At 50.5% G+C, this 23,311-nt stretch overlaps 18 non-coding genes across 18 annotated transcripts; all 18 read right to left on the reverse strand.

Moving 5' to 3' along the window:
- Positions 1-700: 700 nt before the first annotated feature.
- LOC126475794 (5S ribosomal RNA) lies at positions 701-818 on the reverse strand. Its single transcript, XR_007586765.1, has one exon. It is a non-coding gene; the product is annotated as a 5S ribosomal RNA (ribosomal RNA).
- Positions 819-1,822: 1,004 nt separating this feature from the next.
- On the reverse strand, positions 1,823-1,941 carry LOC126475591 (5S ribosomal RNA). The gene has a single exon (XR_007586748.1). It is a non-coding gene; the product is annotated as a 5S ribosomal RNA (ribosomal RNA).
- A 1,004-nt stretch (positions 1,942-2,945) lies between these two features.
- LOC126475782 (5S ribosomal RNA) lies at positions 2,946-3,064 on the reverse strand. The gene has a single exon (XR_007586764.1). It is a non-coding gene; the product is annotated as a 5S ribosomal RNA (ribosomal RNA).
- Positions 3,065-4,064: 1,000 nt separating this feature from the next.
- On the reverse strand, positions 4,065-4,184 carry LOC126475805 (5S ribosomal RNA). Its single transcript, XR_007586766.1, has one exon. It is a non-coding gene; the product is annotated as a 5S ribosomal RNA (ribosomal RNA).
- A 1,001-nt stretch (positions 4,185-5,185) lies between these two features.
- Positions 5,186-5,304, reverse strand: LOC126475665 (5S ribosomal RNA). Its single transcript, XR_007586750.1, has one exon. It is a non-coding gene; the product is annotated as a 5S ribosomal RNA (ribosomal RNA).
- A 1,004-nt stretch (positions 5,305-6,308) lies between these two features.
- Positions 6,309-6,427, reverse strand: LOC126475677 (5S ribosomal RNA). The gene has a single exon (XR_007586751.1). It is a non-coding gene; the product is annotated as a 5S ribosomal RNA (ribosomal RNA).
- A 999-nt stretch (positions 6,428-7,426) lies between these two features.
- On the reverse strand, positions 7,427-7,545 carry LOC126475688 (5S ribosomal RNA). The gene has a single exon (XR_007586752.1). It is a non-coding gene; the product is annotated as a 5S ribosomal RNA (ribosomal RNA).
- A 1,001-nt stretch (positions 7,546-8,546) lies between these two features.
- Positions 8,547-8,665, reverse strand: LOC126475701 (5S ribosomal RNA). Its single transcript, XR_007586753.1, has one exon. It is a non-coding gene; the product is annotated as a 5S ribosomal RNA (ribosomal RNA).
- A 1,002-nt stretch (positions 8,666-9,667) lies between these two features.
- Positions 9,668-9,786, reverse strand: LOC126475714 (5S ribosomal RNA). Its single transcript, XR_007586755.1, has one exon. It is a non-coding gene; the product is annotated as a 5S ribosomal RNA (ribosomal RNA).
- A 999-nt stretch (positions 9,787-10,785) lies between these two features.
- LOC126475726 (5S ribosomal RNA) lies at positions 10,786-10,904 on the reverse strand. Its single transcript, XR_007586756.1, has one exon. It is a non-coding gene; the product is annotated as a 5S ribosomal RNA (ribosomal RNA).
- Positions 10,905-11,905: 1,001 nt separating this feature from the next.
- LOC126475737 (5S ribosomal RNA) lies at positions 11,906-12,024 on the reverse strand. Its single transcript, XR_007586759.1, has one exon. It is a non-coding gene; the product is annotated as a 5S ribosomal RNA (ribosomal RNA).
- Positions 12,025-13,025: 1,001 nt separating this feature from the next.
- LOC126475749 (5S ribosomal RNA) lies at positions 13,026-13,144 on the reverse strand. The gene has a single exon (XR_007586760.1). It is a non-coding gene; the product is annotated as a 5S ribosomal RNA (ribosomal RNA).
- Positions 13,145-14,142: 998 nt separating this feature from the next.
- LOC126475760 (5S ribosomal RNA) lies at positions 14,143-14,261 on the reverse strand. Its single transcript, XR_007586761.1, has one exon. It is a non-coding gene; the product is annotated as a 5S ribosomal RNA (ribosomal RNA).
- A 1,001-nt stretch (positions 14,262-15,262) lies between these two features.
- On the reverse strand, positions 15,263-15,381 carry LOC126475771 (5S ribosomal RNA). The gene has a single exon (XR_007586762.1). It is a non-coding gene; the product is annotated as a 5S ribosomal RNA (ribosomal RNA).
- Positions 15,382-16,679: 1,298 nt separating this feature from the next.
- LOC126476097 (5S ribosomal RNA) lies at positions 16,680-16,798 on the reverse strand. The gene has a single exon (XR_007586795.1). It is a non-coding gene; the product is annotated as a 5S ribosomal RNA (ribosomal RNA).
- Positions 16,799-18,040: 1,242 nt separating this feature from the next.
- Positions 18,041-18,159, reverse strand: LOC126476108 (5S ribosomal RNA). Its single transcript, XR_007586796.1, has one exon. It is a non-coding gene; the product is annotated as a 5S ribosomal RNA (ribosomal RNA).
- A 1,243-nt stretch (positions 18,160-19,402) lies between these two features.
- Positions 19,403-19,521, reverse strand: LOC126476120 (5S ribosomal RNA). Its single transcript, XR_007586797.1, has one exon. It is a non-coding gene; the product is annotated as a 5S ribosomal RNA (ribosomal RNA).
- Positions 19,522-20,762: 1,241 nt separating this feature from the next.
- Positions 20,763-20,881, reverse strand: LOC126476131 (5S ribosomal RNA). The gene has a single exon (XR_007586798.1). It is a non-coding gene; the product is annotated as a 5S ribosomal RNA (ribosomal RNA).
- Between the last annotated feature and the right edge of the window lie 2,430 nt (positions 20,882-23,311).

Consider the following 23,311-nt stretch of genomic DNA (forward strand, 5'->3'; position numbering starts at 1 on the left):
TGCCGCTCGCTGCCGCTCGGGTCGTGGCCCATATGACAGTACAAGCACGACAAACATCTGCGAGACGGCCGTGGGCCTAACGGGGCGTGTCCGAGACGCCGTTTGCGGCGGGTAGGGCAGCGCCGTGCGATGGAAAGGTGCGAAAAACAGGGACGCAGGGACACAGGAAGGTCGCCAAAGCATCCATCTCTTCTAGCGACGAAAGAGAAATTTTTGTTTACAAATCTGCAGCCGTACAATGCAACAAAACAATAAGCCCTGACGTATTTCAGAACGTATCTATCGGTTCGTACTGTTTTGTTATCTCCAGAGACTCTTTGGAAATCTTCCTTGGCACATTCTTCTTCGAGCTGAGGCCATTAATATCGTATCTTATGTTTATTACAGTCGTTTATTTTCAATTTTTTTTTTTTTTTTTTTTTTTTTTTTGTTGGAACTTTGCACTGCTACGAAACAGTAGGAGGCCCTGGCTTATTTCAGATCACATCTGTCGATTCGTAGTGTTTCGTTATTGTCAAGGATTTCTTGGCACGTTTAAATTGCTGAAGGAAGCATCTTTGTCACAACGGAAAGGTAGTATGAAAAGAGGGCTGGCAGGGGTAGCGATGCAAAAAGGGGAAAATGTAAGGGAGCCAACAGCACTTTTTTTTTATTGGGCTGCCAGGGGTAGCGACATAATAACAAAAAAAAAAAAAAAGGGAGCCAACAGCACCCGGGTTCCCAGGCGGTCACCCATCCAAGTACTAACCAGGCCAGATGATGCTTAACTTCGGTGATCGGACGAGAACCGGTGCAATCATCATGGTATGGCCGTTGGCACTCATGTAATGTAGGAGCACGGCAGAATTCGCGTTTCGGCTTCTCTCCCAATACACAAAATGTTAGTTTTCCGCCGCATTTGACGAAAGCACTTCCTTCCGCAACAGCCAGCTCCTCGAGGACGGCGCGGGGGGGCGCGCCCGGCGTCCCAGCGGAGCGACGGCCGAATTAGCGGGCGCACCGCCGCGTGTGTGAGACCCACTGCTGCTCGTTGCACGTCCTGTCATTCGCTGGGCGCGTGCAGCCTTCGACACTAGCGGAGGACGCATCTTGTCCCTGGTGTCCAGCGGAGGGCCTTGCTCGACTGCCGCTCGCTGCCGCTCGGGTCGTGGCCCATATGACAGTACAAGCACGACAAACATCTGCGAGACGGCCGTGGGCCTAACGGGCGTGTCCGAGACGCCGTTTGCGGCGGGTAGGGCAGCGCCGTGCGATGGAAAGGTGCGAAAACAGGGACGCAGGACACAGGAAGGTCGCCAAAGCATCCATCTCTTCTAGCGACGAAAGAGAAATTTTTGTTTACAAATCTGCAGCCGTACAATGCAACAAAACAATAAGCCCTGACGTATTTCAGAACGTATCTATCGGTTCGTACTGTTTTGTTATCTCCAGAGACTCTTTGGAAATCTTCCTTGGCACATTCTTCTTCGAGCTGAGGCCATTAATATCGTATCTTATGTTTATTACAGTCGTTTATTTTCAATTTTTTTTTTTTTTTTTTTTTTTTTTTTTGTTGGAACTTTGCACTGCTACGAAACAGTAGGAGGCCCTGGCTTATTTCAGATCACATCTGTCGATTCGTAGTGTTTCGTTATTGTCAAGGATTTCTTGGCACGTTTAAATTGCTGAAGGGAAGCATCTTTGTCACAACGGAAAGGTAGTATGAAAAGAGGGCTGGCAGGGGTAGCGATGCAAAAAGGGGAAAATGTAAGGGAGCCAACAGCACTTTTTTTTTATTGGGCTGCCAGGGGTAGCGACATAATAACAAAAAAAAAAAAAAGGGAGCCAACAGCACCCGGGTTTCCCAGGCGGTCACCCATCCAAGTACTAACCAGGCCAGATGATGCTTAACTTCGGTGATCGGACGAGAACCGGTGCAATCATCATGGTATGGCCGTTGGCACTCATGTAATGTAGGAGCACGGCAGAATTCGCGTTCGGCTTCTCTCCCAATACACAAAATGTTAGTTTTCCGCCGCATTTGACGAAAGCACTTCCTTCCGCAACAGCCAGCTCCTCGAGGACGGCGCGGGGGGGCGCGCCCGGCGTCCCAGCGGAGCGACGGCCGAATTAGCGGGCGCACCGCCGCGTGTGTGAGACCCACTGCTGCTCGTTGCACGTCCTGTCATTCGCTGGGCGCGTGCAGCCTTCGACACTAGCGGAGGACGCATCTTGTCCCTGGTGTCCAGCGGAGGGCCTTGCTCGACTGCCGCTCGCTGCCGCTCGGGTCGTGGCCCATATGACAGTACAAGCACGACAAACATCTGCGAGACGGCCGTGGGCCTAACGGGCGTGTCCGAGACGCCGTTTGCGGCGGGTAGGGCAGCGCCGTGCGATGGAAAGGTGCGAAAACAGGGACGCAGGACACAGGAAGGTCGCCAAAGCATCCATCTCTTCTAGCGACGAAAGAGAAATTTTTGTTTACAAATCTGCAGCCGTACAATGCAACAAAACAATAAGCCCTGACGTATTTCAGAACGTATCTATCGGTTCGTACTGTTTTGTTATCTCCAGAGACTCTTTGGAAATCTTCCTTGGCACATTCTTCTTCGAGCTGAGGCCATTAATATCGTATCTTGTGTTTATTACAGTCGTTTATTTTCAATTTTTTTTTTTTTTTTTTTTTTTTTTTTTTGTTGGAACTTTGCACTGCTACGAAACAGTAGGAGGCCCTGGCTTATTTCAGATCACATCTGTCGATTCGTAGTGTTTCGTTATTGTCAAGGATTTCTTGGCACGTTTAAATTGCTGAAGGAAGCATCTTTGTCACAACGGAAAGGTAGTATGAAAAGAGGGCTGGCAGGGGTAGCGATGCAAAAAGGGGAAATGTAAGGGAGCCAACAGCACTTTTTTTTTATTGGGCTGCCAGGGGTAGCGACATAATAACAAAAAAAAAAAAAAAAGGGAGCCAACAGCAACCGGGTTTCCCAGGCGGTCACCCATCCAAGTACTAACCAGGCCAGATGATGCTTAACTTCGGTGATCGGACGAGAACCGGTGCAATCATCATGGTATGGCCGTTGGCACTCATGTAATGTAGGAGCACGGCAGAATTCGCGTTCGGCTTCTCTCCCAATACACAAAATGTTAGTTTTCCGCCGCATTTGACGAAAGCACTTCCTTCCGCAACAGCCAGCTCCTCGAGGACGGCGCGGGGGGCGCGCCCGGCGTCCCAGCGGAGCGACGGCCGAATTAGCGGGCGCACCGCCGCGTGTGTGAGACCCACTGCTGCTCGTTGCACGTCCTGTCATTCGCTGGGCGCGTGCAGCCTTCGACACTAGCGGAGGACGCATCTTGTCCCTGGTGTCCAGCGGAGGGCCTTGCTCGACTGCCGCTCGCTGCCGCTCGGGTCGTGGCCCATATGACAGTACAAGCACGACAAACATCTGCGAGACGGCCGTGGGCCTAACGGGCGTGTCCGAGACGCCGTTTGCGGCGGGTAGGGCAGCGCCGTGCGATGGAAAGGTGCGAAAACAGGGACGCAGGACACAGGAAGGTCGCCAAAGCATCCATCTCTTCTAGCGACGAAAGAGAAATTTTTGTTTACAAATCTGCAGCCGTACAATGCAACAAAACAATAAGCCCTGACGTATTTCAGAACGTATCTATCGGTTCGTACTGTTTTGTTATCTCCAGAGACTCTTTGGAAATCTTCCTTGGCACATTCTTCTTCGAGCTGAGGCCATTAATATCGTATCTTATGTTTATTACAGTCGTTTATTTTCAATTTTTTTTTTTTTTTTTTTTTTTTTTTGTTGGAACTTTGCACTGCTACGAAACAGTAGGAGGCCCTGGCTTATTTCAGATCACATCTGTCGATTCGTAGTGTTTCGTTATTGTCAAGGATTTCTTGGCACGTTTAAATTGCTGAAGGAAGCATCTTTGTCACAACGGAAAGGTAGTATGAAAAGAGGGCTGGCAGGGGTAGCGATGCAAAAAGGGGAAAATGTAAGGGAGCCAACAGCACTTTTTTTTTATTGGGCTGCCAGGGGTAGCGACATAATAACAAAAAAAAAAAAAAAGGGAGCCAACAGCACCACGGGTTTCCCAGGCGGTCACCCATCCAAGTACTAACCAGGCCAGATGATGCTTAACTTCGGTGATCGGACGAGAACCGGTGCAATCATCATGGTATGGCCGTTGGCACTCATGTAATGTAGGAGCACGGCAGAATTCGCGTTCGGCTTCTCTCCCAATACACAAAATGTTAGTTTTCCGCCGCATTTGACGAAAGCACTTCCTTCCGCAACAGCCAGCTCCTCGAGGACGGCGCGGGGGGCGCGCCCGGCGTCCCAGCGGAGCGACGGCCCGAATTAGCGGGCGCACCGCCGCGTGTGTGAGACCCACTGCTGCTCGTTGCACGTCCTGTCATTCGCTGGGCGCGTGCAGCCTTCGACACTAGCGGAGGACGCATCTTGTCCCTGGTGTCCAGCGGAGGGCCTTGCTCGACTGCCGCTCGCTGCCGCTCGGGTCGTGGCCCATATGACAGTACAAGCACGACAAACATCTGCGAGACGGCCGTGGGCCTAACGGGCGTGTCCGAGACGCCGTTTGCGGCGGGTAGGGCAGCGCCGTGCGATGGAAAGGTGCGAAAACAGGGACGCAGGACACAGGAAGGTCGCCAAAGCATCCATCTCTTCTAGCGACGAAAGAGAAATTTTTGTTTACAAATCTGCAGCCGTACAATGCAACAAAACAATAAGCCCTGACGTATTTCAGAACGTATCTATCGGTTCGTACTGTTTTGTTATCTCCAGAGACTCTTTGGAAATCTTCCTTGGCACATTCTTCTTCGAGCTGAGGCCATTAATATCGTATCTTGTGTTTATTACAGTCGTTTATTTTCAATTTTTTTTTTTTTTTTTTTTTTTTTTTGTTGGAACTTTGCACTGCTACGAAACAGTAGGAGGCCCTGGCTTATTTCAGATCACATCTGTCGATTCGTAGTGTTTCGTTATTGTCAAGGATTTCTTGGCACGTTTAAATTGCTGAAGGAAGCATCTTTGTCACAACGGAAAGGTAGTATGAAAAGAGGGCTGGCAGGGGTAGCGATGCAAAAAGGGGAAAATGTAAGGGAGCCAACAGCACTTTTTTTTTATTGGGCTGCCAGGGGTAGCGACATAATAACAAAAAAAAAAAAAAAGGGAGCCAACAGCACCCGGGTTTCCCAGGCGGTCACCCATCCAAGTACTAACCAGGCCAGATGATGCTTAACTTCGGTGATCGGACGAGAACCGGTGCAATCATCATGGTATGGCCGTTGGCACTCATGTAATGTAGGAGCACGGCAGAATTCGCGTTCGGCTTCTCTCCCAATACACAAAATGTTAGTTTTCCGCCGCATTTGACGAAAGCACTTCCTTCCGCAACAGCCAGCTCCTCGAGGACGGCGCGGGGGGCGCGCCCGGCGTCCCAGCGGAGCGACGGCCGAATTAGCGGGCGCACCGCCGCGTGTGTGAGACCCACTGCTGCTCGTTGCACGTCCTGTCATTCGCTGGGCGCGTGCAGCCTTCGACACTAGCGGAGGACGCATCTTGTCCCTGGTGTCCAGCGGAGGGCCTTGCTCGACTGCCGCTCGCTGCCGCTCGGGTCGTGGCCCATATGACAGTACAAGCACGACAAACATCTGCGAGACGGCCGTGGGCCTAACGGGCGTGTCCGAGACGCCGTTTGCGGCGGGTAGGGCAGCGCCGTGCGATGGAAAGGTGCGAAAACAGGGACGCAGGACACAGGAAGGTCGCCAAAGCATCCATCTCTTCTAGCGACGAAAGAGAAATTTTTGTTTACAAATCTGCAGCCGTACAATGCAACAAAACAATAAGCCCTGACGTATTTCAGAACGTATCTATCGGTTCGTACTGTTTTGTTATCTCCAGAGACTCTTTGGAAATCTTCCTTGGCACATTCTTCTTCGAGCTGAGGCCATTAATATCGTATCTTGTGTTTATTACAGTCGTTTATTTTCAATTTTTTTTTTTTTTTTTTTTTTTTTTTTTTGTTGGAACTTTGCACTGCTACGAAACAGTAGGAGGCCCCTGGCTTATTTCAGATCACATCTGTCGATTCGTAGTGTTTCGTTATTGTCAAGGATTTCTTGGCACGTTTAAATTGCTGAAGGAAGCATCTTTGTCACAACGGAAAGGTAGTATGAAAAGAGGGCTGGCAGGGGTAGCGATGCAAAAAGGGGAAAATGTAAGGGAGCCAACAGCACTTTTTTTTTATTGGGCTGCCAGGGGTAGCGACATAATAACAAAAAAAAAAAAAAAGGGAGCCAACAGCACCCGGGTTTCCCAGGCGGTCACCCATCCAAGTACTAACCAGGCCAGATGATGCTTAACTTCGGTGATCGGACGAGAACCGGTGCAATCATCATGGTATGGCCGTTGGCACTCATGTAATGTAGGAGCACGGCAGAATTCGCGTTCGGCTTCTCTCCCAATACACAAAATGTTAGTTTTCCGCCGCATTTGACGAAAGCACTTCCTTCCGCAACAGCCAGCTCCTCGAGGACGGCGCGGGGGGCGCGCCCGGCGTCCCAGCGGAGCGACGGCCGAATTAGCGGGCGCACCGCCGCGTGTGTGAGACCCACTGCTGCTCGTTGCACGTCCTGTCATTCGCTGGGCGCGTGCAGCCTTCGACACTAGCGGAGGACGCATCTTGTCCCTGGTGTCCAGCGGAGGGCCTTGCTCGACTGCCGCTCGCTGCCGCTCGGGTCGTGGCCCATATGACAGTACAAGCACGACAAACATCTGCGAGACGGCCGTGGGCCTAACGGGCGTGTCCGAGACGCCGTTTGCGGCGGGTAGGGCAGCGCCGTGCGATGGAAAGGTGCGAAAACAGGGACGCAGGACACAGGAAGGTCGCCAAAGCATCCATCTCTTCTAGCGACGAAAGAGAAATTTTTGTTTACAAATCTGCAGCCGTACAATGCAACAAAACAATAAGCCCTGACGTATTTCAGAACGTATCTATCGGTTCGTACTGTTTTGTTATCTCCAGAGACTCTTTGGAAATCTTCCTTGGCACATTCTTCTTCGAGCTGAGGCCATTAATATCGTATCTTATGTTTATTACAGTCGTTTATTTTCAATTTTTTTTTTTTTTTTTTTTTTTTTTGTTGGAACTTTGCACTGCTACGAAACAGTAGGAGGCCCTGGCTTATTTCAGATCACATCTGTCGATTCGTAGTGTTTCGTTATTGTCAAGGATTTCTTGGCACGTTTAAATTGCTGAAGGAAGCATCTTTGTCACAACGGAAAGGTAGTATGAAAAGAGGGCTGGCAGGGGTAGCGATGCAAAAAGGGGAAAATGTAAGGGAGCCAACAGCACTTTTTTTTTATTGGGCTGCCAGGGGTAGCGACATAATAACAAAAAAAAAAAAAAAGGGAGCCAACAGCACCCGGGTTTCCCAGGCGGTCACCCATCCAAGTACTAACCAGGCCAGATGATGCTTAACTTCGGTGATCGGACGAGAACCGGTGCAATCATCATGGTATGGCCGTTGGCACTCATGTAATGTAGGAGCACGGCAGAATTCGCGTTCGGCTTCTCTCCCAATACACAAAATGTTAGTTTTCCGCCGCATTTGACGAAAGCACTTCCTTCCGCAACAGCCAGCTCCTCGAGGACGGCGCGGGGGGCGCGCCCGGCGTCCCAGCGGAGCGACGGCCGAATTAGCGGGCGCACCGCCGCGTGTGTGAGACCCACTGCTGCTCGTTGCACGTCCTGTCATTCGCTGGGCGCGTGCAGCCTTCGACACTAGCGGAGGACGCATCTTGTCCCTGGTGTCCAGCGGAGGGCCTTGCTCGACTGCCGCTCGCTGCCGCTCGGGTCGTGGCCCATATGACAGTACAAGCACGACAAACATCTGCGAGACGGCCGTGGGCCTAACGGGCGTGTCCGAGACGCCGTTTGCGGCGGGTAGGGCAGCGCCGTGCGATGGAAAGGTGCGAAAACAGGGACGCAGGACACAGGAAGGTCGCCAAAGCATCCATCTCTTCTAGCGACGAAAGAGAAATTTTTGTTTACAAATCTGCAGCCGTACAATGCAACAAAACAATAAGCCCTGACGTATTTCAGAACGTATCTATCGGTTCGTACTGTTTTGTTATCTCCAGAGACTCTTTGGAAATCTTCCTTGGCACATTCTTCTTCGAGCTGAGGCCATTAATATCGTATCTTGTGTTTATTACAGTCGTTTATTTTCAATTTTTTTTTTTTTTTTTTTTTTTTTTTTTGTTGGAACTTTGCACTGCTACGAAACAGTAGGAGGCCCTGGCTTATTTCAGATCACATCTGTCGATTCGTAGTGTTTCGTTATTGTCAAGGATTTCTTGGCACGTTTAAATTGCTGAAGGAAGCATCTTTGTCACAACGGAAAGGTAGTATGAAAAGAGGGCTGGCAGGGGTAGCGATGCAAAAAGGGGAAAATGTAAGGGAGCCAACAGCACTTTTTTTTTATTGGGCTGCCAGGGGTAGCGACATAATAACAAAAAAAAAAAAAAGGGAGCCAACAGCACCCGGGTTTCCCAGGCGGTCACCCATCCAAGTACTAACCAGGCCAGATGATGCTTAACTTCGGTGATCGGACGAGAACCGGTGCAATCATCATGGTATGGCCGTTGGCACTCATGTAATGTAGGAGCACGGCAGAATTCGCGTTCGGCTTCTCTCCCAATACACAAAATGTTAGTTTTCCGCCGCATTTGACGAAAGCACTTCCTTCCGCAACAGCCAGCTCCTCGAGGACGGCGCGGGGGGCGCGCCCGGCGTCCCAGCGGAGCGACGGCCGAATTAGCGGGCGCACCGCCGCGTGTGTGAGACCCACTGCTGCTCGTTGCACGTCCTGTCATTCGCTGGGCGCGTGCAGCCTTCGACACTAGCGGAGGACGCATCTTGTCCCTGGTGTCCAGCGGAGGGCCTTGCTCGACTGCCGCTCGCTGCCGCTCGGGTCGTGGCCCATATGACAGTACAAGCACGACAAACATCTGCGAGACGGCCGTGGGCCTAACGGGCGTGTCCGAGACGCCGTTTGCGGCGGGTAGGGCAGCGCCGTGCGATGGAAAGGTGCGAAAACAGGGACGCAGGACACAGGAAGGTCGCCAAAGCATCCATCTCTTCTAGCGACGAAAGAGAAATTTTTGTTTACAAATCTGCAGCCGTACAATGCAACAAAACAATAAGCCCTGACGTATTTCAGAACGTATCTATCGGTTCGTACTGTTTTGTTATCTCCAGAGACTCTTTGGAAATCTTCCTTGGCACATTCTTCTTCGAGCTGAGGCCATTAATATCGTATCTTGTGTTTATTACAGTCGTTTATTTTCAATTTTTTTTTTTTTTTTTTTTTTTTTTTTTGTTGGAACTTTGCACTGCTACGAAACAGTAGGAGGCCCTGGCTTATTTCAGATCACATCTGTCGATTCGTAGTGTTTCGTTATTGTCAAGGATTTCTTGGCACGTTTAAATTGCTGAAGGAAGCATCTTTGTCACAACGGAAAGGTAGTATGAAAAGAGGGCTGGCAGGGGTAGCGATGCAAAAAGGGGAAAATGTAAGGGAGCCAACAGCACTTTTTTTTTATTGGGCTGCCAGGGGTAGCGACATAATAACAAAAAAAAAAAAAAAGGGAGCCAACAGCACCCGGGTTTCCCAGGCGGTCACCCATCCAAGTACTAACCAGGCCAGATGATGCTTAACTTCGGTGATCGGACGAGAACCGGTGCAATCATCATGGTATGGCCGTTGGCACTCATGTAATGTAGGAGCACGGCAGAATTCGCGTTCGGCTTCTCTCCCAATACACAAAATGTTAGTTTTCCGCCGCATTTGACGAAAGCACTTCCTTCCGCAACAGCCAGCTCCTCGAGGACGGCGCGGGGGGCGCGCCCGGCGTCCCAGCGGAGCGACGGCCGAATTAGCGGGCGCACCGCCGCGTGTGTGAGACCCACTGCTGCTCGTTGCACGTCCTGTCATTCGCTGGGCGCGTGCAGCCTTCGACACTAGCGGAGGACGCATCTTGTCCCTGGTGTCCAGCGGAGGGCCTTGCTCGACTGCCGCTCGCTGCCGCTCGGGTCGTGGCCCATATGACAGTACAAGCACGACAAACATCTGCGAGACGGCCGTGGGCCTAACGGGCGTGTCCGAGACGCCGTTTGCGGCGGGTAGGGCAGCGCCGTGCGATGGAAAGGTGCGAAAACAGGGACGCAGGACACAGGAAGGTCGCCAAAGCATCCATCTCTTCTAGCGACGAAAGAGAAATTTTTGTTTACAAATCTGCAGCCGTACAATGCAACAAAACAATAAGCCCTGACGTATTTCAGAACGTATCTATCGGTTCGTACTGTTTTGTTATCTCCAGAGACTCTTTGGAAATCTTCCTTGGCACATTCTTCTTCGAGCTGAGGCCATTAATATCGTATCTTATGTTTATTACAGTCGTTTATTTTCAATTTTTTTTTTTTTTTTTTTTTTTTTTTGTTGGAACTTTGCACTGCTACGAAACAGTAGGAGGCCCTGGCTTATTTCAGATCACATCTGTCGATTCGTAGTGTTTCGTTATTGTCAAGGATTTCTTGGCACGTTTAAATTGCTGAAGGAAGCATCTTTGTCACAACGGAAAGGTAGTATGAAAAGAGGGCTGGCAGGGGTAGCGATGCAAAAAGGGGAAAATGTAAGGGAGCCAACAGCACTTTTTTTTTATTGGGCTGCCAGGGGTAGCGACATAATAACAAAAAAAAAAAAAAGGGAGCCAACAGCACCCGGGTTTCCCAGGCGGTCACCCATCCAAGTACTAACCAGGCCAGATGATGCTTAACTTCGGTGATCGGACGAGAACCGGTGCAATCATCATGGTATGGCCGTTGGCACTCATGTAATGTAGGAGCACGGCAGAATTCGCGTTCGGCTTCTCTCCCAATACACAAAATGTTAGTTTTCCGCCGCATTTGACGAAAGCACTTCCTTCCGCAACAGCCAGCTCCTCGAGGACGGCGCGGGGGGCGCGCCCGGCGTCCCAGCGGAGCGACGGCCGAATTAGCGGGCGCACCGCCGCGTGTGTGAGACCCACTGCTGCTCGTTGCACGTCCTGTCATTCGCTGGGCGCGTGCAGCCTTCGACACTAGCGGAGGACGCATCTTGTCCCTGGTGTCCAGCGGAGGGCCTTGCTCGACTGCCGCTCGCTGCCGCTCGGGTCGTGGCCCATATGACAGTACAAGCACGACAAACATCTGCGAGACGGCCGTGGGCCTAACGGGCGTGTCCGAGACGCCGTTTGCGGCGGGTAGGGCAGCGCCGTGCGATGGAAAGGTGCGAAAACAGGGACGCAGGACACAGGAAGGTCGCCAAAGCATCCATCTCTTCTAGCGACGAAAGAGAAATTTTTGTTTACAAATCTGCAGCCGTACAATGCAACAAAACAATAAGCCCTGACGTATTTCAGAACGTATCTATCGGTTCGTACTGTTTTGTTATCTCCAGAGACTCTTTGGAAATCTTCCTTGGCACATTCTTCTTCGAGCTGAGGCCATTAATATCGTATCTTGTGTTTATTACAGTCGTTTATTTTCAATTTTTTTTTTTTTTTTTTTTTTTTTTTGTTGGAACTTTGCACTGCTACGAAACAGTAGGAGGCCCTGGCTTATTTCAGATCACATCTGTCGATTCGTAGTGTTTCGTTATTGTCAAGGATTTCTTGGCACGTTTAAATTGCTGAAGGAAGCATCTTTGTCACAACGGAAAGGTAGTATGAAAAGAGGGCTGGCAGGGGTAGCGATGCAAAAAGGGGAAAATGTAAGGGAGCCAACAGCACTTTTTTTTTATTGGGCTGCCAGGGGTAGCGACATAATAACAAAAAAAAAAAAAAAAGGGAGCCAACAGCACCCGGGTTTCCCAGGCGGTCACCCATCCAAGTACTAACCAGGCCAGATGATGCTTAACTTCGGTGATCGGACGAGAACCGGTGCAATCATCATGGTATGGCCGTTGGCACTCATGTAATGTAGGAGCACGGCAGAATTCGCGTTCGGCTTCTCTCCCAATACACAAAATGTTAGTTTTCCGCCGCATTTGACGAAAGCACTTCCTTCCGCAACAGCCAGCTCCTCGAGGACGGCGCGGGGGGCGCGCCCGGCGTCCCAGCGGAGCGACGGCCGAATTAGCGGGCGCACCGCCGCGTGTGTGAGACCCACTGCTGCTCGTTGCACGTCCTGTCATTCGCTGGGCGCGTGCAGCCTTCGACACTAGCGGAGGACGCATCTTGTCCCTGGTGTCCAGCGGAGGGCCTTGCTCGACTGCCGCTCGCTGCCGCTCGGGTCGTGGCCCATATGACAGTACAAGCACGACAAACATCTGCGAGACGGCCGTGGGCCTAACGGGCGTGTCCGAGACGCCGTTTGCGGCGGGTAGGGCAGCGCCGTGCGATGGAAAGGTGCGAAAACAGGGACGCAGGACACAGGAAGGTCGCCAAAGCATCCATCTCTTCTAGCGACGAAAGAGAAATTTTTGTTTACAAATCTGCAGCCGTACAATGCAACAAAACAATAAGCCCTGACGTATTTCAGAACGTATCTATCGGTTCGTACTGTTTTGTTATCTCCAGAGACTCTTTGGAAATCTTCCTTGGCACATTCTTCTTCGAGCTGAGGCCATTAATATCGTATCTTGTGTTTATTACAGTCGTTTATTTTCAATTTTTTTTTTTTTTTTTTTTTTTTTTTTGTTGGAACTTTGCACTGCTACGAAACAGTAGGAGGCCCTGGCTTATTTCAGATCACATCTGTCGATTCGTAGTGTTTCGTTATTGTCAAGGATTTCTTGGCACGTTTAAATTGCTGAAGGAAGCATCTTTGTCACAACGGAAAGGTAGTATGAAAAGAGGGCTGGCAGGGGTAGCGATGCAAAAAGGGGAAAATGTAAGGGAGCCAACAGCACTTTTTTTTTATTGGGCTGCCAGGGGTAGCGACATAATAACAAAAAAAAAAAAAAAGGGAGCCAACAGCACCCGGGTTTCCCAGGCGGTCACCCATCCAAGTACTAACCAGGCCAGATGATGCTTAACTTCGGTGATCGGACGAGAACCGGTGCAATCATCATGGTATGGCCGTTGGCACTCATGTAATGTAGGAGCACGGCAGAATTCGCGTTCGGCTTCTCTCCCAATACACAAAATGTTAGTTTTCCGCCGCATTTGACGAAAGCACTTCCTTCCGCAACAGCCAGCTCCTCGAGGACGGCGCGGGGGGCGCGCCCGGCGTCCCAGCGGAGCGACGGCCGAATTAGCGGGCGCACCGCCGCGTGTGTGAGACCCACTGCTGCTCGTTGCACGTCCTGTCATTCGCTGGGCGCGTGCAGCCTTCGACACTAGCGGAGGACGCATCTTGTCCCTGGTGTCCAGCGGAGGGCCTTGCTCGACTGCCGCTCGCTGCCTCTCGGGTCGTGGCCCATATGACAGTACAAGCACGACAAACATCTGCGAGACGGCCGTGGGCCTAACGGGCGTGTCCGAGACGCCGTTTGCGGCGGGTAGGGCAGCGCCGTGCGATGGAAAGGTGCGAAAACAGGGACGCAGGACACAGGAAGGTCGCCAAAGCATCCATCTCTTCTAGCGACGAAAGAGAAATTTTTGTTTACAAATCTGCAGCCGTACAATGCAACAAAACAATAAGCCCTGACGTATTTCAGAACGTATCTATCGGTTCGTACTGTTTTGTTATCTCCAGAGACTCTTTGGAAATCTTCCTTGGCACATTCTTCTTCGAGCTGAGGCCATTAATATCGTATCTTATGTTTATTACAGTCGTTTATTTTCAATTTTTTTTTTTTTTTTTTTTTTTTTGTTGGAACTTTGCACTGCTACGAAACAGTAGGAGGCCCTGGCTTATTTCAGATCACATCTGTCGATTCGTAGTGTTTCGTTATTGTCAAGGATTTCTTGGCACGTTTAAATTGCTGAAGGAAGCATCTTTGTCACAACGGAAAGGTAGTATGAAAAGAGGGCTGGCAGGGGTAGCGATGCAAAAAGGGGAAAATGTAAGGGAGCCAACAGCACTTTTTTTTTATTGGGCTGCCAGGGGTAGCGACATAATAACAAAAAAAAAAAAAAAGGGAGCCAACAGCACCCGGGTTTCCCAGGCGGTCACCCATCCAAGTACTAACCAGGCCAGATGATGCTTAACTTCGGTGATCGGACGAGAACCGGTGCAATCATCATGGTATGGCCGTTGGCACTCATGTAATGTAGGAGCACGGCAGAATTCGCGTTCGGCTTCTCTCCCAATACACAAAATGTTAGTTTTCCGCCGCATTTGACGAAAGCACTTCCTTCCGCAACAGCCAGCTCCTCGAGGACGGCGCGGGGGGCGCGCCCGGCGTCCCAGCGGAGCGACGGCCGAATTAGCGGGCGCACCGCCGCGTGTGTGAGACCCACTGCTGCTCGTTGCACGTCCTGTCATTCGCTGGGCGCGTGCAGCCTTCGACACTAGCGGAGGACGCATCTTGTCCCTGGTGTCCAGCGGAGGGCCTTGCTCGACTGCCGCTCGCTGCCGCTCGGGTCGTGGCCCATATGACAGTACAAGCACGACAAACATCTGCGAGACGGCCGTGGGCCTAACGGGCGTGTCCGAGACGCCGTTTGCGGCGGGTAGGGCAGCGCCGTGCGATGGAAAGGTGCGAAAACAGGGACGCAGGACACAGGAAGGTCGCCAAAGCATCCATCTCTTCTAGCGACGAAAGAGAAATTTTTGTTTACAAATCTGCAGCCGTACAATGCAACAAAACAATAAGCCCTGACGTATTTCAGAACGTATCTATCGGTTCGTACTGTTTTGTTATCTCCAGAGACTCTTTGGAAATCTTCCTTGGCACATTCTTCTTCGAGCTGAGGCCATTAATATCGTATCTTGTGTTTATTACAGTCGTTTATTTTCAATTTTTTTTTTTTTTTTTTTTTTTTTTTGTTGGAACTTTGCACTGCTACGAAACAGTAGGAGGCCCTGGCTTATTTCAGATCACATCTGTCGATTCGTAGTGTTTCGTTATTGTCAAGGATTTCTTGGCACGTTTAAATTGCTGAAGGAAGCATCTTTGTCACAACGGAAAGGTAGTATGAAAAGAGGGCTGGCAGGGGTAGCGATGCAAAAAGGGGAAAATGTAAGGGAGCCAACAGCACTTTTTTTTTATTGGGCTGCCAGGGGTAGCGACATAATAACAAAAAAAAAAAAAAAAGGGAGCCAACAGCACCCGGGTTTCCCAGGCGGTCACCCATCCAAGTACTAACCAGGCCAGATGATGCTTAACTTCGGTGATCGGACGAGAACCGGTGCAATCATCATGGTATGGCCGTTGGCACTCATGTAATGTAGGAGCACGGCAGAATTCGCGTTCGGCTTCTCTCCCAATACACAAAATGTTAGTTTTCCGCCGCATTTGACGAAAGCACTTCCTTCCGCAACAGCCAGCTCCTCGAGGACGGCGCGGGGGGCGCGCCCGGCGTCCCAGCGGAGCGACGGCCGAATTAGCGGGCGCACCGCCGCGTGTGTGAGACCCACTGCTGCTCGTTGCACGTCCTGTCATTCGCTGGGCGCGTGCAGCCTTCGACACTAGCGGAGGACGCATCTTGTCCCTGGTGTCCAGCGGAGGGCCTGTGCGGGGTGTGGCAGTGTCGTGCTGGAGGGCGCCACTGGTAGCGATGTGGGCTTCCTCGCCTCGCCTCACACCAGGTGTCTGCGTAGTTCGCAGTGCATTCGCACCATTCCTATCTCTGTCCCCGTCCCGACTTGTCCCGACTTTGCTCGACTGCCGCTCGCTGCCGCTCGGGTCGCGCTCCATATGACCGCACAAGCACGAGAAACATCTGCGAGATGGGCGCGGGCCGAACCGGCGTGTCCGAGACGCCGTGTGCGGCCGTTCGGAGCTACTAGAGTAGAGCAGCGCTGCGCTGGAAAGGTGCGAAAACACGGACAGAGGACACAGGAGGTTCAACAAAGCATCCATCTCCTCTAGAGGCGAAAGAGAAATTTTTGTTTACAAATTTGCAGATGTGCACTGCTACAAAACAATATGCCCTGACGTATTTCACAACATTTCTGTCGTTTCATACTGTTTCGTTATTTGCAGACACACTTTGCTAATCTTCCTTGGCACACTCTTCTTCAAACGGAGTTCCTTAATATCGCATCTTACGATAGTTTAAAATCAGTATGGAAGCATCTTTGTCACACGAGAAAGCTGGCAGGGGTAGCGACAAAAGAGCAAAAAATGAAGACAGCCAGAGTTCCCAGGCGGTCGCCGATCCGAATACTAACGTTGTTGCTTATCTTCGGTGATCGGACGAGAACGGCTGTTTTCTTTTTTTAATTTATCTATTTAGTTAGTTTTTCGAATTTAGCACTGCTACAAAACAGTTGGCTCTGACGCATTTCAAGGACACATCTGTCGATTCGTAGTGTTTCGTTATTTCCAACGACTTCCTAGCACTCTTCCTCCGCGCATTCTTGCTCAAACTGAGTTCATTACTGCAATTTCGTGTCTTACGTTTAGTACAGTACTTTAAAATGCTTGTGGAAGCATCTTTGTCACACCTGAAAGTTAGTATGAAAAAGAGGGCTGGCAGGTGTAGCGACCCAAAAATTAAAAAATGAGATAGAGCCAACAGCACCCGGTGTTCCCAGGCGGTCACCCATCCAAGTACTAACCGGGCCCGATGTTGCTTAACTTCGGTGATCGGACGAGAACCGGTGTATTCAACATGGTATGGCCGTTGGCGTCCTTATAATGTGGCCGCGCGGCAGAGGAAGCCTTCGCCCCTTCTCCCAACACACGCAATCGCCGTTTTCCGTGGCACATTTGACGCAAAGCACGTCCTTCCACCGCCACGTGGGTGACACGCACAACACAGCTGCTCGTTGCACCGCCTGTCATTCGTTTGGTGCGTGCGGCCTCCGACACTCGCGGGAGACGCACCTTGTTCTTGTTATCCGGCGCAGGGCCGGGCGTCGGGGGGGGGGGGGACTGCGCGGGGTGTGGCAGTGTCCTGCTGGACCGGCGGAAGCTTTCTCACCTGGCTGACACGCGCCGCGCTTCCAGATATTTGCGTAATTTGCGCGTTGCATCCTCGCCTGTCGTGTCCCCTCCCCTTCCGTCCCGACTTGTCCCGACTGCCGCTCGCTGCCGCTCGGGTCGCGCTCCATATGACCGCACAAGCACGAGAAACATCTGCGAGATGGGCGCGGGCCGAACCGGCGTGTCCGAGACGCCGTGTGCGGCCGTTCGGAGCTACTAGAGTAGAGCAGCGCTGCGCTGGAAAGGTGCGAAAACACGGACAGAGGACACAGGAGGTTCAACAAAGCATCCATCTCCTCTAGAGGCGAAAGAGAAATTTTTGTTTACAAATTTGCAGATGTGCACTGCTACAAAACAATATGCCCTGACGTATTTCACAACATTTCTGTCGTTTCATACTGTTTCGTTATTTGCAGACACACTTTGCTAATCTTCCTTGGCACACTCTTCTTCAAACGGAGTTCCTTAATATCGCATCTTACGATAGTTTAAAATCAGTATGGAAGCATCTTTGTCACACGAGAAAGCTGGCAGGGGTAGCGACAAAAGAGCAAAAAATGAAGACAGCCAGAGTTCCCAGGCGGTCGCCGATCCGAATACTAACGTTGTTGCTTATCTTCGGTGATCGGACGAGAACGGCTGTTTTCTTTTTTTAATTTATCTATTTAGTTAGTTTTTCGAATTTAGCACTGCTACAAAACAGTTGGCTCTGACGCATTTCAAGGACACATCTGTCGATTCGTAGTGTTTCGTTATTTCCAACGACTTCCTAGCACTCTTCCTCCGCGCATTCTTGCTCAAACTGAGTTCATTACTGCAATTTCGTGTCTTACGTTTAGTACAGTACTTTAAAATGCTTGTGGAAGCATCTTTGTCACACCTGAAAGTTAGTATGAAAAAGAGGGCTGGCAGGTGTAGCGACCCAAAAATTAAAAAATGAGATAGAGCCAACAGCACCCGGTGTTCCCAGGCGGTCACCCATCCAAGTACTAACCGGGCCCGATGTTGCTTAACTTCGGTGATCGGACGAGAACCGGTGTATTCAACATGGTATGGCCGTTGGCGTCCTTATAATGTGGCCGCGCGGCAGAGGAAGCCTTCGCCCCTTCTCCCAACACACGCAATCGCCGTTTTCCGTGGCACATTTGACGCAAAGCACGTCCTTCCACCGCCACGTGGGTGACACGCACAACACAGCTGCTCGTTGCACCGCCTGTCATTCGTTTGGTGCGTGCGGCCTCCGACACTCGCGGGAGACGCACCTTGTTCTTGTTATCCGGCGCAGGGCCGGGCGTCGGGGGGGGGGGGGGACTGCGCGGGGTGTGGCAGTGTCCTGCTGGACCGGCGGAAGCTTTCTCACCTGGCTGACACGCGCCGCGCTTCCAGATATTTGCGTAATTTGCGCGTTGCATCCTCGCCTGTCGTGTCCCCTCCCCTTCCGTCCCGACTTGTCCCGACTGCCGCTCGCTGCCGCTCGGGTCGCGCTCCATATGACCGCACAAGCACGAGAAACATCTGCGAGATGGGCGCGGGCCGAACCGGCGTGTCCGAGACGCCGTGTGCGGCCGTTCGGAGCTACTAGAGTAGAGCAGCGCTGCGCTGGAAAGGTGCGAAAACACGGACAGAGGACACAGGAGGTTCAACAAAGCATCCATCTCCTCTAGAGGCGAAAGAGAAATTTTTGTTTACAAATTTGCAGATGTGCACTGCTACAAAACAATATGCCCTGACGTATTTCACAACATTTCTGTCGTTTCATACTGTTTCGTTATTTGCAGACACACTTTGCTAATCTTCCTTGGCACACTCTTCTTCAAACGGAGTTCCTTAATATCGCATCTTACGATAGTTTAAAATCAGTATGGAAGCATCTTTGTCACACGAGAAAGCTGGCAGGGGTAGCGACAAAAGAGCAAAAAATGAAGACAGCCAGAGTTCCCAGGCGGTCGCCGATCCGAATACTAACGTTGTTGCTTATCTTCGGTGATCGGACGAGAACGGCTGTTTTCTTTTTTTAATTTATCTATTTAGTTAGTTTTTCGAATTTAGCACTGCTACAAAACAGTTGGCTCTGACGCATTTCAAGGACACATCTGTCGATTCGTAGTGTTTCGTTATTTCCAACGACTTCCTAGCACTCTTCCTCCGCGCATTCTTGCTCAAACTGAGTTCATTACTGCAATTTCGTGTCTTACGTTTAGTACAGTACTTTAAAATGCTTGTGGAAGCATCTTTGTCACACCTGAAAGTTAGTATGAAAAAGAGGGCTGGCAGGTGTAGCGACCCAAAAATTAAAAAATGAGATAGAGCCAACAGCACCCGGTGTTCCCAGGCGGTCACCCATCCAAGTACTAACCGGGCCCGATGTTGCTTAACTTCGGTGATCGGACGAGAACCGGTGTATTCAACATGGTATGGCCGTTGGCGTCCTTATAATGTGGCCGCGCGGCAGAGGAAGCCTTCGCCCCTTCTCCCAACACACGCAATCGCCGTTTTCCGTGGCACATTTGACGCAAAGCACGTCCTTCCACCGCCACGTGGGTGACACGCACAACACAGCTGCTCGTTGCACCGCCTGTCATTCGTTTGGTGCGTGCGGCCTCCGACACTCGCGGGAGACGCACCTTGTTCTTGTTATCCGGCGCAGGGCCGGGCGTCGGGGGGGGGGGGACTGCGCGGGGTGTGGCAGTGTCCTGCTGGACCGGCGGAAGCTTTCTCACCTGGCTGACACGCGCCGCGCTTCCAGATATTTGCGTAATTTGCGCGTTGCATCCTCGCCTGTCGTGTCCCCTCCCCTTCCGTCCCGACTTGTCCCGACTGCCGCTCGCTGCCGCTCGGGTCGCGCTCCATATGACCGCACAAGCACGAGAAACATCTGCGAGATGGGCGCGGGCCGAACCGGCGTGTCCGAGACGCCGTGTGCGGCCGTTCGGAGCTACTAGAGTAGAGCAGCGCTGCGCTGGAAAGGTGCGAAAACACGGACAGAGGACACAGTAGGTTCAACAAAGCATCCATCTCCTCTAGAGGCGAAAGAGAAATTTTTGTTTACAAATTTGCAGATGTGCACTGCTACAAAACAATATGCCCTGACGTATTTCACAACATTTCTGTCGTTTCATACTGTTTCGTTATTTGCAGACACACTTTGCTAATCTTCCTTGGCACACTCTTCTTCAAACGGAGTTCCTTAATATCGCATCTTACGATAGTTTAAAATCAGTATGGAAGCATCTTTGTCACACGAGAAAGCTGGCAGGGGTAGCGACAAAAGAGCAAAAAATGAAGACAGCCAGAGTTCCCAGGCGGTCGCCGATCCGAATACTAACGTTGTTGCTTATCTTCGGTGATCGGACGAGAACGGCTGTTTTCTTTTTTTAATTTATCTATTTAGTTAGTTTTTCGAATTTAGCACTGCTACAAAACAGTTGGCTCTGACGCATTTCAAGGACACATCTGTCGATTCGTAGTGTTTCGTTATTTCCAACGACTTCCTAGCACTCTTCCTCCGCGCATTCTTGCTCAAACTGAGTTCATTACTGCAATTTCGTGTCTTACGTTTAGTACAGTACTTTAAAATGCTTGTGGAAGCATCTTTGTCACACCTGAAAGTTAGTATGAAAAAGAGGGCTGGCAGGTGTAGCGACCCAAAAATTAAAAAATGAGATAGAGCCAACAGCACCCGGTGTTCCCAGGCGGTCACCCATCCAAGTACTAACCGGGCCCGATGTTGCTTAACTTCGGTGATCGGACGAGAACCGGTGTATTCAACATGGTATGGCCGTTGGCGTCCTTATAATGTGGCCGCGCGGCAGAGGAAGCCTTCGCCCCTTCTCCCAACACACGCAATCGCCGTTTTCCGTGGCACATTTGACGCAAAGCACGTCCTTCCACCGCCACGTGGGTGACACGCACAACACAGCTGCTCGTTGCACCGCCTGTCATTCGTTTGGTGCGTGCGGCCTCCGACACTCGCGGGAGACGCACCTTGTTCTTGTTATCCGGCGCAGGGCCGGGCGTCGGGGGGGGGGGGGGACTGCGCGGGGTGTGGCAGTGTCCTGCTGGACCGGCGGAAGCTTTCTCACCTGGCTGACACGCGCCGCGCTTCCAGATATTTGCGTAATTTGCGCGTTGCATCCTCGCCTGTCGTGTCCCCTCCCCTTCCGTCCCGACTTGTCCCGACTGCCGCTCGCTGCCGCTCGGGTCGCGCTCCATATGACCGCACAAGCACGAGAAACATCTGCGAGATGGGCGCGGGCCGAACCGGCGTGTCCGAGACGCCGTGTGCGGCCGTTCGGAGCTACTAGAGTAGAGCAGCGCTGCGCTGGAAAGGTGCGAAAACACGGACAGAGGACACAGGAGGTTCAACAAAGCATCCATCTCCTCTAGAGGCGAAAGAGAAATTTTTGTTTACAAATTTGCAGATGTGCACTGCTACAAAACAATATGCCCTGACGTATTTCACAACATTTCTGTCGTTTCATACTGTTTCGTTATTTGCAGACACACTTTGCTAATCTTCCTTGGCACACTCTTCTTCAAACGGAGTTCCTTAATATCGCATCTTACGATAGTTTAAAATCAGTATGGAAGCATCTTTGTCACACGAGAAAGCTGGCAGGGGTAGCGACAAAAGAGCAAAAAATGAAGACAGCCAGAGTTCCCAGGCGGTCGCCGATCCGAATACTAACGTTGTTGCTTATCTTCGGTGATCGGACGAGAACGGCTGTTTTCTTTTTTTAATTTATCTATTTAGTTAGTTTTTCGAATTTAGCACTGCTACAAAACAGTTGGCTCTGACGCATTTCAAGGACACATCTGTCGATTCGTAGTGTTTCGTTATTTCCAACGACTTCCTAGCACTCTTCCTCCGCGCATTCTTGCTCAAACTGAGTTCATTACTGCAATTTCGTGTCTTACGTTTAGTACAGTACTTTAAAATGCTTGTGGAAGCATCTTTGTCACACCTGAAAGTTAGTATGAAAAAGAGGGCTGGCAGGTGTAGCGACCCAAAAATTAAAAAATGAGATAGAGCCAACAGCACCTTTTTTTTTTTTTTGTAACGTATATAAACTTTTATTTACAAATTGTAACAATTACAAGTCTTTACATTAAATGGTGTACTTGATTATTGAACGGTGATATTCACTGTCTAGGTTTCTGTTCTGATTGTTCTTTTGATAGTTCTTGGTCGAGTTACAACACGTTTATTCACTGAGTGTCCTTCATGTAGATTTTCCTGTTTGATTTTTTTTTTTTTTTATGTCTTTTAATTCCAAAGCTTGCGTTATTTCTATATATATATTTTTTTTTTAATTTACATGAAAAAAAAAGGGAAAATTAAAAATTTGCTTCTATGCTATTTGAAATGCACCTATTTTGGCATGTTTGCTATATGTACCCAGAGGCGAAAAAGGGGATTATAAACCAGAAACATCTATGTGATTAAATTTGTGAATGCCGGGGATTATTAGTCGCAGAGAGGCATGCTACGATTGGCACATGATGGGCTGAGATTTACAACAAAACAAAAAGCAAAAAGGAACAACAAACAAACAAATAAAAAACAAAAATAAAATGAAACAAAAAAAAAAAAAAAAACAAGTCAATAAGCAAAAGAACTGAAAACATAATAGAAAGGAAAAGCGTACCTTGAGTGGAGAGAGAGAGAGCGAGAGAGAGAGAGAGAGTGAGTGAGAGAACACATTAATTACATGCAATACACTGTATGACATTTTGTTGTTTTCTTGGGGCACTTTGTAACCTTTTCACTAAATTTATCTCTGACCATTTCCTTGCCTGCTTTTATGTGGCAATTGGACACTGTATCACTACAATTGGCACACGTCACTCACTTTTGCGCTGCTTCACATATAAACTTTCACTATGTGCACATTTCGTAAAAACGCTTTCCGCGCTGCACCACTCTTGCCGTCGGGGCTTTGGAGGGATCGGTGGGCGACGTCATCAGCGACTGGGGTATGGGTGTTGTGGGAGGGCGTCGGTCACGTCGTGTTGAAGGCGTCTCGGAAGGCGGCGTCCAGCGGGACCTGCAGGAAGTTCTGGAAGGTCTCGCGGTACTTGGAGCGTTGTTTGGCTCTCCTGTGTTCCTCCCACAGGTCCGTGAGGAACTGCGCCTTGTCGGTCAGCCGTTTGGTGACGATGGCGTGTGCCGTCATGGCGATGATCCACATTGTGGCCCGGCGTTTTGCTTTGGGG

This window comes from Schistocerca serialis, chromosome 4 (genome assembly GCF_023864345.2).
Source record: "Schistocerca serialis cubense isolate TAMUIC-IGC-003099 chromosome 4, iqSchSeri2.2, whole genome shotgun sequence".
Classification (NCBI taxonomy): domain Eukaryota; kingdom Metazoa; phylum Arthropoda; class Insecta; order Orthoptera; family Acrididae; genus Schistocerca; species Schistocerca serialis.